Source organism: Antennarius striatus, chromosome 8 (genome assembly GCF_040054535.1).
Source record: "Antennarius striatus isolate MH-2024 chromosome 8, ASM4005453v1, whole genome shotgun sequence".
NCBI classification, from domain to species: Eukaryota; Metazoa; Chordata; class Actinopteri; order Lophiiformes; family Antennariidae; genus Antennarius; species Antennarius striatus.
In genome coordinates this window covers 15,557,997-15,570,111 of record NC_090783.1, presented here as the reverse complement: position 1 = coordinate 15,570,111, position 12,115 = coordinate 15,557,997, and the positions used below count along the sequence as shown (strand labels likewise).

Sequence of the window (12,115 nt, the reverse complement as noted above, 5' to 3'; positions counted from 1 at the left end):
CAATCCTCACCTCAGCTGGAGACACAAATCTGTGACAAACTATCAAAAACATTAATTGTTTGTCAGAGTAAACACATATTTCTGTGATTCAGCAATTGACAGATCAGTTAGATAACTTCAAAGACAAAAGTGCACCATTTTTCTTGCGACAACTGCTTTCGGCTTAAAGAAATTATTGTTATCTAATTTGTATGCAAGATATTCAAGTTCAGCCAATGATCATTATTTCTACTTTGATTATTACTTGTGCAATTTCTAAAATGTCTCCCACTTTATTTATTAATAGTTTGGGCAGGTACAATAATTACTGAACTTTTAATACTTTTGTCTGGAATGTGAATTACAAACTCCTCATGACGGGATAAAAATTAAACATTAAGCAAATCTTGGCCATTGGTTCATCTTTATCAAATAATGTGAAATACAAAAGTCTCACACACTCATAACATGGCCATTAAAATCATGTCACCCAGCCCTGTGGAAGAGGAATATTACTGTTACAGGTCCCTTGCTCTTTTAGAAGGTTCATCCTATGTTCTGTTCTCAGGTGCAGGTGTTTTTGGCTGGATGGAAGAAAAAAACAATGAAAATGGTCAGAAATTCTGGCTCTTCAACCAGCCTTGGATGCAGCAGTTGGTCAGAAGAATGAGTAGTTCTGCTTCGTTTACTTAGCTTGAGTTGTTTCTTTTTTTTAATTTGCCTATGCTTTTTCTGCTCAGATTATTTAACAGCTGCATGTTTTGATAATGACATTATCAACAACATTATCCATTATCCAACGCTCCTTCACCTCTTTTCCACACTCTCCATTGCTCTGGACTGTTGACCATAAGTACTTAAATTCCTCTACCTTCTTGATCTCTTCTCCTTGTAACCTCACTCTTCCACTGGGTCCCTCTCATTCACACACATGTACTCTGTCTTACTGTGGCTAACCTTCATTCCTCTCCTTTCAAGGATAAACCTCCACTTCTCTAGCTTCTCCTCCACCTGTTCCCTGCTCTCACTGCAGATCACAATGTCATCTGCAAACATCATAGTCCATGGAGATTACTGTCTAACCTCGTCTGTCAGCCTGTCCATCACCATAGCGAACAAGAAGGGGCTCAGAGCTGATCCCTGATCCAGTCCCACCTCCACCTTGAACTCCTCTGTCACACCTACAGCACACCTCACCACTGTCTTACAGTCCTCATACATGTCCTGCAACGCTCTAACATACTTCTCTGCCACTCCAGACTTCCTCATACAATACCACAGTTCCTCTCTGGGCACCCTATCATAAGCTTTCCCCAGATCTACAAAAACACAATGCAGCTTCCTCTGGCCTTCTCTCTACTTCTCTATCAACATCTTCAAAGCAAATATTACGTCTGTAGTACTCTTTTTTGGCATGAAACCATACTGTTGCTCACAAATGGTCACTTCTGCCCTTAGTCTAGCTTCCACTACTCTCTCCCATAACTTCATTGTATGGCTCATCAGCTTTATTCCTCTGTAGATGCCACAACTCTGCACGTCTCCCTTGTTCTTAAAAATGGGCACCAGCACACTTCTCCTCCATTCCTCAGGCATCTTCTCACTATCTAAGACCCTGTTGAACAACCCAGTCAGAAACTCTACTGACAACTCTCCTAGACACTTCCATACTTCTACAGATATATCATCAGGATCAACTGCCTTTCCACTCTTCATCCTCTTCAATGCCCTCCTCACTTCATCGCGACCAATCTTTGCTACTTCCTGGTCCACAACAGCAACCTCTTTTAGTCTTTGTTCTCTCATTTTCCTTGTTTATCAACTCTTCAAAGTACTCTTTGGGGGCATAACAATGGAGTTAACAACTTCTTCTATCGTTTCTGAAGGCATCGGAAGTGAACCAGATGTGAACCACACCGGTTACCAGAAGTGAACCACATTCATAGTTAAGCATCATCCATGTCTTAAAGCTCTTCTGACTCAATTTGAGGTCAACATGGGTAACAGGTAATATAGTGAATGAATCAAGTACCAAGTATGATGTGGTCTTTCCTTTTCATCCAATCTTTTAAGACTGGTAAAGATTGAAATAATAGTGCAGTTACAACAACAGTTTCTTTGATGGTTTGCTAAAGTAGAAGTTCCTTCAGTTTAGGACTCAGAAAGAAAAATGGAATTACATTCATTAAAATAAAAACAAAAACAAAACTATAATATGAATATCTGGGAAAAAAATCATGATAGTATATTGTACACAAAACTCTCTCAGGACATGTCATAAACATGATCTCTATTTTAGTTGACTGAAACACAGATCACAGAGTTCAGTGGTGTCTAACCATTTAAAGAACTGAACTATTAAATAAATTAAAACATTTTGAAAACAAGGTCTTTATGCAACCTTCGACAAATTTGTACATAGGAGATTTAATTTTTATATTTTTTGGTATATCTGGAACTTATTTGTATGAAAAATGTAGATGCATGCATCAGATTGTATATACCAGGTTTTTGAGGAGAAAATAATCAAGCTTTTGATATAAAAGTCTCAAAATCCTGAAAGGTCAAGTGCATCAAATTTGATACACTTGGCTTTAAAGACATGGAAATAAGTGCACTGAAGAAATCATTTATTACATGCGCAACTTTAAGACCACTGAGAAGAAATTCATTAGACCTACCTGCCCTCTTTGACAAAAGCATAACTATCAAAAAGCACTACTCTTGCATATATGCAATGGATAAGCCATGTGTCACAAAAAATACATTTTGAGTTATGGCAAAGCGATAGCGATATACTTGGACATTATATGGCAGAGGAATAAAAAAATGACAACGGTAAGGATAAATTAGACGGGAGAGCTCACGTCATGATGATTAATTTATAAGAGATGTAAAACCAGAGAAGGTCTTTCTCTGCAGTTTTACTGCAGTGCATGTGTGACTGTCAGTATGGAAGGAGGAGGTTCACCAACTGAATGGCATCATTCTCCCTGACAGATAGACTGTTTTCATTATCTTAGAATTGAGTCTTTTAAGTCTCTAGAGATCAAGTAGGTCCTCTTTCACACAATTTGCCATTTTGCACCATCATCTTTCAATATCAGCCAAAGAAGGGTGAGTGCATATTTGGTTAAAATACCAATTTGGTTAAATTGGTATTTGGTTAAATGATGTTTCTAAGTAATTCCAACTCCCTCAGTTAAAGTAAGGGGACTGCGGCCTTTCCTGCCAACAACTTGCAATGCAGACACAAATAATGGATCCAAATAATTTACCATTCACATTCTGCAGTAGACCCCCCCCCCCCCCCCACACACACACACATGTATTTGTCAGTCATCCTTTTCATTCAAAGTAATATTTAAGAGGTATTTAGTCAGAAGTGAATTGCCATGTGCTTTTTATTTGACTTAGCCATAACCCAAACCTAACCGCAGAGAATAAATATGAAAATACAGTATATCCCCTACTATTGTTCACAGCACCTCATGTGGTAGAAGCTTAAATTGGTCAAATGTGGAATACGTACATTTTCATTCACTTATTCAAAATGTGGTAAGCTTCAGGTCTTATTGGTCGTCTGAATCTCAGATGGGACAAGACATTTCTTTCTTGAATCTGCATGTTCTTTTTACAACCAATGTACATGTTTGTATGATGACAGTAGGCCAACGTACAATATGGAGTTATCCATTTTTTTGTAGTGTATTCTATGAACCTTTGTGAGCAGCTCTTCAGCTCAGTGAGCACATTGAATTGGTGGTGGAGACATCAATAATCGTTTGTTCAGCCGAAAGCAGATCAGTGTATGAGCAAAGAAATGAGGGCACACATATTCTTTATGGCCATCAGGCACAAATCAACTCTTAACCAACTCAGACCATCTCTGTAATGTGAGATTGGTATTAAAATAATGATATTATTTACAGTGTCTGTCACAGTACCAATATCAAGGGCATGAGTTTACATTAGATCAATAGGGGAAAATCCCGATAATTGGGAGAATTTGACTGCATCATTGTTGGGAGTGTTGTCATATTACACGGTTATAATGAGCTCTCTCAGGGGTACATTGGTAGGCTTCAAGACCAAAAATTAAGCTGGGCTTGCACTAGCCATTCGCCACTTCGCCATAGGCGAAGTGGCCATAGGTGGAGTAAATTCCATATGGCTACAAGGTTTTTAGCCTGTGTAGCCACAGTGGCGTTCTTATTTTTAGGAAAAAAAGGCTAAAACTTACAACTTTTTTCGACTCGCGAAAATCCCTGAGTGATAACATAAGTAAACAACAGCATGCGGCTACTTCCGCATGCCAACGGAATAGCCAAAGTGACCCGAACGTTCCTGATCATTAAATATGCACTTGGGTCAAGACCTACTTTCATCCAATAAAAAAAAAAACAGGATTCTTGTTTTACAAGCTAAACCCGCGAATTGATGTACGACAAGGCGAGGATGATCGATCGAAAGAAAATGAGAATGGAGTGTTTTATAGTAGATTTTGCGTTAAAATTCTAATTGAACAGCAAATGGTGAATGCTGAGAGGGGTTAGGAGTGGTTACAGACCGATTAGAAGGTAAATGAAAGATGTTATCAATACTTTTTTGTCGTCTTAGACTTTTGATCTCTATGACCGGCAGGAATAACCAGCAATGCATGTAAATGTGTATTCACCTCGTTTGCTATTTTATTTCCCTTTTTAAATTGAAAAGAAAAATCATATTATCGAATTAAAAAACAAAAAAAACTCAACTATGGCATACCAATGATGTTGTCTAAGCTAAAATGTCTTCTAGTCCAAGTAAAACTTACAAGTAAACATTGAGTAATACCAAGAATCAAATTTATCAAAATCAAAGTAAGTCAAAGTTAAAATGTCTTCTAGTCTAAGTAAAATTTACAAGTAAACATGCGTAATATTTTGCATGACTGTATCTTCACTTAATGAATGCAAGTCTTCAATTGCTGAATCTCAAATTTTTACTGTACCTGCATAAAGTAGGATAGAAATAAATAAAGTTAAGCTTGAACTGTTGACTTTAGTGCATTTTTGTAGGTAAACTGAACAGAAGATTTTGCCCTCAGAATGCACCAGAATGCAGGAAAACAACCCCATTTTCTAAAAAACTGGACACCCCGTAGGGGGTATCCCCCCATGACCCCCCAGAGTGTAAATCCAAAAGCGTGGTTTTACACTCCCCAACAATTGAAAACTTGCATTCACTATGTGACTATACCGTTATACACACACATAGTACTCCAGCAGCGTTATGGACTGATGTGTGCTCAGTAAATAGACATCTCAATGGAGCAGTGAGGTGAGGTTGCTTTAAGGCAGAGGTTATGGATCAAATGCAGAGTGATTACTGGCTTCACTGTGTCCATCTATGTAAGTCTAGATGTCGACTGTTCCTTGGGTTCTGAACACTTAAGCTCTTTCTGCATCACTGCCTTCCCTCTTGCTGTCACTCTCTTATAAACCATGACAAAAGACAGATTTCTATTGTCAGTTTTTTCAGAGTTTTGTTCTTTTTGTCAGATTTAGAGTTTGATACTTAGTTGTACAAAGGAGCTCTATAAATGGATCCTTTGGTTGCTTATTAAAAAAGAAACTTGCATGAAATACAGAGGATCCCCCTGCCCCACTTGTGGATTAAAGAAAGCTGTAAGGAAGATAATCAAGACTTTCCTGTTAATCACATATCACAAAGTCCAATTTTCAAAATAAACATATCAAAAATTAAAGAAAAGGAATTTCCCAGGATATGTGTGGATATGTGTGCAAAAGTTAAATGAAAAATGTTGACAAGTTGTGAGTCATACTCCCACTCACAGAATGAGACAAAATGCAATTTGTAACCATGAAAATAGCTTAATAGAAAAATCAAAAGCCAAAATAAAAAAGGTACATCTTTTGTACTTTGGTTGTTTTTTGCATAAACCTTTGTGAAAAAAATTTTGAAAATATTTTGGAATTATTGTTTTGAAACTGTATACATGACGAAATGAAAGAACAAATAGATCCCATTTCTATATCTACTATAATTGCACTGTCTTTGTGACTCAATTTATATCTATCCATCCAGCCATCCATCCATCTGCAACCACTTATCCGAGGTCAGGTCGTGGGGGCAACAGTCTCAGGAGGGATGCCCATACTTAGCTCTCCCCAGACCCCTCCTCCAGCTCCTCCAGGGGGATCCGAAGGTGTCCCAGGCCAGCCAAGAGACAGCGTGTTCTAGGCCTTCTCCGAGATCTCCTCCTGGTAGGAAATGCCCGGAACACCTTCCCAGGGAGGCGTCCAGAAGGCATCTGGAACAAATGCTCCAGCCACCTCAGCTGGCTCCGTTTAGGGCGGAGGAGCATCGGCTCTACCCTGAGCTCCTCCCTGGTGACTGAGCTCCTCACTCTATCTCTAAGGCCCAGCCACTCAACGGAGGAAACTCATTTCAGCCACTTGTATCCGGGATTTTGTCCTTTTGGTCATGACCCAAAGCTCACAACCATAGGTGAGAGTAGAAATGTAGATCGACCGGTAAATCGAGAGCTTCGTCTTGCGACTCAGCTCCTTTTCCCCCATGACAGACATGTACAGCGACTGCATGACTGCAGAAGCTGCACCATTCCAACTGACAATCTCATGCGCCATCCTTCCCTCACTCATGAACAAGACCCCAAGATACTTAAACTCCTCCACTTGGGGAAAAGACTCTCCACCGACCTGAAGAGGGCACACCACCCTTTTCTGGTCGAGAACCATGGCCTCGGATTTAGAACTGTTGATCCTCATCCCACCTGAGTCACACTCAGCTGCAAACTGTCCCAGTGCATGCTGAAGGTCCAAGTTTGATGAGGACAACAGGAAAACACTGTCCGCAAAAAGCAGAGATGAAATTGTTTGGTCCCCAAACCGGACTCCCTCCGGATCTGGTAATAGAGGGTAGCCCTGCCGAAGTCTAACATGCACCTGGAACAGGTCTAACTTACTGCCAGCAATGCGAACTAAGCTCATACAGGGTCCCTGAACCCCATACTCCCGAAGCACTCCCCACAAGATTCCACAAGGGACAAGATCGAATGCCTTCTCCAGATCCACAAAACACATGTGGACTTGTTGGGCAAAATCCCATGAACCCTCCAGCACTTGATGGAGAGTTTAGAGCTGGTCCAGTGTTCAGTGACACATCTCTATGACATCGCATGGCAGTTGGAGACTGTACCTTTGGATTGGCAGACCGGGGCAGTGGTCTCTCTTTTCAAAAAGGGGGACAGGAAGGCGTGTTCCAACTATAGGGGGATCACACTCCTCAGCCTCCCAGGAAAAGTCTATTCCAGGGTACTAGAGAGGAGGATTAGACCAATGCCCGAGCAGCGGATTCATGAGGAACAATGCGGTGACAATATATAGAATAAAAATGATATACATTAAAGAGATAATTATGATTGTAGCTATGGTTTAAAAATATACTTTTACTATTTTTCTGTCAGAGCAGATTCCGATTACTTCTTTACTTCTTTAGTGTGTTTGCGAGGGAGAAATATTGACAATCAGCAACAAAGGTCAGAAATGTGGAATTTGTAATGGGAGGTAATAAAAACAAAAGCCCACAAATGTAAAAACATACAATACAAGGGTCTGACAAAGCACTAAGGCTGGCAATTCTGAACTGAACTCAAACAATAAAAGCAGGGAAAAAATGAAAATATGGGATGCAACACAGGAAGTCAATTAAAAAGTATAAGAAGCAATTCCAATAGTGATGGAAGTTTAGCAAACGTGAACAGAGAACAGCACAGACTGCAAAGAGAGGAAAACAAGAGACTAAAAGAAAAAGAGAAACTTCTCATTCCATGCATTTTGTGTCTTTTTTGTGTATTATTTAACATTGATCAGATTGAAGCCGGTGCAGTATCATGTTTTGACACAAACTGAGTTTTTGTTATGTTACATAAGTGAGGTAGCTCATGCAACATGAAAACAAATATCTGTGATAAAAGATATGTCCCTAAATATAGGTATTGTGTGATCCTGTGAAAGACTGACTGTCTTTTCTCCAACTGAAGCTCTGCGTTGTGATTACAGTGGGTATGCTGAACTATGGCATCTTCTCCCTGTTTGATCGATAGTAGCAAATGACTAGGGCGAAAGACTTCACCACTGTTTGGATCATGGCCTACAGAATCTATTGTGTGTAGCTGTATTGGAAATCATCACTATGTGTGCTCTCTCTCTCTCTCTCTCTCTCTCTCTCTCTCTCTCTCTCTCTCTCTCTCTCTCTCTTTTGCTACTTCATCCTCAGCATATCCAAAATATTGTAGCTGTGGAAAAATCCGTGGATGTGTGACATCACTGTAAATCTCCCCATGTTGACACTGGAAAAAAAACACTGGTCTCAGTGGTGAAAATCCTGCCTTTTTCTAATTCATCCTCCAATCCAGCCTCCTTCGTGTGTGGGATTTCTTCTTCTTTAAACATTACAACCTGAAAACTCTCTCTGACCCTTGTGGATGAATTGACATAAGAAGAGTTAAGTGGCAATAAATAATACATGCAAAGCAACAAGAACACATATTGTGATTACATGCAAAATGACATTGCCTGGTCAGTTGTATGCAATTTGCTGAGATCAAGCTAAGATAGAGGGCAGGAGTAAGAGGTTTCAAGTAGAAAAGCGACTAGAGAACAGATCCTGGATATAGTAAAAGACTCATTGACATAGTTGAAAGAGTTAAGACTTGTGGTTTTTGAAGCATGAAAACTCATTTCACCTCTGGACTCCTACCAAAGAGAGGAGAGTGAAGCAGGCATTGGCTGCATTTGTGGTCTACATAGGTGGAGAGTGCACCTTGCTGCTCAATGACCCACAATGAAATGCGTAGAAAATACAGGAAAAGAGACATGGAAGGGTGCTGGTATTTTCTGAAGCTTAGACAACTCCATTGGGGTTGGGATTACATTGCGACAAAGATCAGGAATATTAACCGTGGCTCTGGTGCAGTGGTCTAGATTTTTCTGTGGGCTCACTTTTTTTTAGAGGCAAAACAGCTGCCAAAAGTTCTCTTATAGATGGTCTTCCTCTGCGTTTTCAAAACTCTGGAGCAAGACTTGTGATTAAATTAGGGAGTATTAAACTCCATTGCGCTTTTCCTTCACATACCATCAGGGCCTGCTCTGCTCCTGGTGCACTGGTTGCTTGAAACCACATCAGGAAGAATTTATGAGCCAGCGTTCATTTACTGTGCCTCAAAAATATCTAACACTCTCAGAAGTTATTAAGAAAGTAGAGACTGTAGATATTTTAAAAGACTACATTCTTTCTCCGGCAGGATACTTTGGTACTGCACCTTATTCTATGGTTTATTAGAACTAGCTTGACTTCTGTTTTAATTTTGAAGATATTTCACCTCTATTCCCAGGGACTTTTTTTTTTTTAGTTCTGGCCATTTAGGATACTGAATTTAAACTTATAAGGTCTTCAAAATATTGAGAGACATTCATATAAGTCACTTTCCTCAGACATCAACAAACTCTCCATCCCATAGCCTTGCCTTGTAAACACAGAAATAATATAAAGGACAGAATTACTAAAAAAAACCCGCTTAGAGCTGTGAGATCTCTGGAGCATGTGAAACTGAACTAAAGCACAGATGTTTCTTGCTAGGATTGGACAGGAATGTTGTAAACTTTGGTAATGAACAGAAGTTAATATGGAACATGAGTGGAAAAACCGCTGATGTTGGTTTCCCTAAACCGGTTTAAAATTAAAACCATATCTGCAGTAACACCATACTTTTCTATTTAGGCGTGTGTGTGTGTGTGTGTGTGTGTGTGTGTGTGTGTGTGTGTGTGTGTGTGTGTGTATGTGTGTGTGTGTGTGTGTGTGTGTGTGTGTGTGTGTGTGTGTGTGTGTGTGTGTGTGTATGGACTATAAAATTGTGGTTTCATGGCTGCCTTATCGACACTGCAGGTCACCTTTTGAGAGAAGAAGATACAAAAAGTGACGTGTGAATGTGTTATGGCAAAGTGCAGGAAGTGAGACAGAAAGCATGAAATGGAAGCACAAAGGAATGTAGCAAAGATGGGCAAAAAACAAGAACAACAGGAGAAAGGTAACAAGTCATGGTGTTTATACAATAGCAAGTCAGCCAAACTGACCTGCTGTTTGTACACCAAGACACTTTTAATATCAGGGTCACCGTCACAATAATCCTCTTAAGCCTGGGAAGGACTCCCCACAGACTTCACACGCCTATATCTTATTAAAGTAAGAAAGTACTGCCACATTACACATTTATAGTAACTTAATTGTATTTTTGCTGATAAATTTTCTTACTAAACCAACACATTAACAGTGGGTCAGAATTTCAAAAGCTGTAGTTTCAAGTGAACAACATGATTCCAACGTATTTGATGTATTTTGTGTATTCTGACACATGAATCCCAAAAAAACATAGCAGGCAAGAACAGGTTGGAGATGAAACTTTTGAGAGTTTGAAAAATAAGCAGAAAACAACTCTTCATCACTTCCAGACATGTAATGACTTGGAAAAATAACTGATATCCTGTTTCGTAGGCAATTTGTCATTAAGAATGCTCTGTTTGGAATGAAATTCAATAGTATCTCCAGAAAATCCTTCAAAAGACAGCTGGACCAATAACAGCTGAACCTGGCCACTGGGTCTTCACAATATGAAAAACAGACCAATACAGAATGTATGCAAACCATGTGTATATCTCAACTCTATCAATGATTGATTGTTAGCTTAAACTGTTGCCTTAAATATTGTAGGCTTTTTTTTTGTTTTTTGTTTTCAGCAGAACAATATCTATATCCAATGAACCATGACATCCAGATACAAAAAGCAGAAAATCAGGATTACCTCTTTGTATACCAATTAGTTTCGTCTGCCCATATGTCAGTCCCTATTCTAACCTTGTAGTGGAGATGTGTACTGGAGGTGAATGAACGAGACCCACTGGGCTTAGATCCACTATATCCAGAGTGTGCTCTACTGAGATCGAGAAAGGCTGAACTGGAATTTGTCAGTAAACTCAGATAAAACATTGAAATGGAAATAAAACTTGATATATAACCAACTGTGTTCAAGTTAAACTCCCAGTGTCTAACTGGGATTGCTCCTGGGAGACCCATGGAGGCGGGCTGTGCTTTCCCATTAATAATAAAAATATGTAATGAGTTGCAACTCGATGTTCAGCACACTTGTAACCTTTACCTACGCTGATAAATGTCCACCAACCAGTCGGTTTTAAGCGATTTGCTGGATGGTTATAAATTATGACAGACCATGCACAGTTGTGCTGTTACCTATTTAAACTTGCCTTGTCTTGCCTTTCAGCAGGAGTAAAAGAAGACACAATAATCCTCTGCCTCAGGTCGCTTCAGATTGATTTTCACCTCAAATTTTATAAAGCTCTGCACCACTCTCTTACTTATCTTTCCTGTCTTCTCTTCTGTTATTTAGTAAAGGCAGCTGCAGTCATCTTAGAAGTCCTTCAATTGTCTCTCTTCTTAGTACGGCACCAATGAAATGAACCCTCATTTGCCCTCCCTTTCTTCTCTGTCGCTCTCACCCTTATTCTCTAATTCATTTTCTCCTGCCAAAGCAGCTCTCGATACCCTCTTTCTTTCTCTCTATCTGTCCTTTTACTCTCTCGCTCCGGCCAAGTCATTAATATGTAAAACTGTTCTGCACTCAACCACTGGGCCTTCTTTTGCTTTTTCTATTTTATACTTCAATGTTATTTCTATGTTATGTTCTGTTTGCCATCAAGACTTTTTTTTGTTCCATCCTCCCATACTGTTTATTTTATATTATGATATTTTAATGTTTTCTTGTCAACAATCTCTTCAAATTAACTTCACTATATTCAGTTGAGTCTCAGACTGACTATTGCCAGATAATCCAGAGCTGTTTAAATCAATCCACTAGACTTTAAGAAATTTTCTTGAAAATGTTTTGCCTCTCTTTCAAGAGGCTTTGTCAGTAACTGATTGATTTAAAAAGCTTTGTATAACCATGGCATGGAGAACTGAGAACCTACACAGACATATTGCCAGATTAATTAAATGTTGTACAGATGAATCTAAATTACAATCAGTTAAACACAGT

At 39.3% G+C, this 12,115-nt stretch overlaps 1 protein-coding gene across 2 annotated transcripts in view; it reads right to left on the bottom strand.

The window, feature by feature from the left end:
• LOC137599637 (teneurin-3-like) overlaps positions 1-12,115 on the bottom strand; it is a 221,358-nt gene that overhangs the window by 91,388 nt on the left and 117,855 nt on the right. The window lies entirely within an intron of this gene.